This window comes from Camelina sativa, chromosome 13 (assembly GCF_000633955.1).
Source record: "Camelina sativa cultivar DH55 chromosome 13, Cs, whole genome shotgun sequence".
Taxonomy (NCBI): Eukaryota; Viridiplantae; Streptophyta; class Magnoliopsida; order Brassicales; family Brassicaceae; genus Camelina; species Camelina sativa.
Genome location: NC_025697.1, coordinates 12,618,840 through 12,619,398, shown reverse-complemented (window position 1 = coordinate 12,619,398; position 559 = coordinate 12,618,840).

Genomic DNA, 559 nt, shown 5'->3' with positions numbered 1-559 from the left:
GCAGAGGAACTAGAGATGATGCCGTCGTGAAGCCTGCAATTTCTTTCCTTCCACAACATGTATATAGTGGCCTGAACTGCTATACCTTTTAAAGTGGTGGAGAGATTTGGTGATTTGGACAGTAACCAGGTGATCAGGGTGGACCAGTTGACGAAGATACAAGGGTGCTGGTTGAGCCTAGACATGATCTTGTGCCAAACCTCTTCAGAGAACGGGCAATGTAACAGAAGGTGATCTCGGGTTTCTGGCTGAGAATTACAGAGGAGGCACTCGGAAGGGATATTCATTCCCCAAGATAAAAGCCTTGCTCTGACCGGAAGGCGGTCCAGATTAGCAATCCAAAAATTAAAAGCATGCTTGGGAACTGAGTGTTTGAACCAAACTGCTTTGGTCCAGCATTTCGTATCTTCAGTAGGTCTGAGGTGATTCCAAGTTTTCTTAGTTGAAAAGAAAGAGGATGATTCATTACCGGCCACCCAGTGGTAAGTATCTTTGCCTCGAGTGATGGTTGGAGGAGGTATGCTAAGTAGTGCATTACGGAGAGTTATCACCAAGGGGT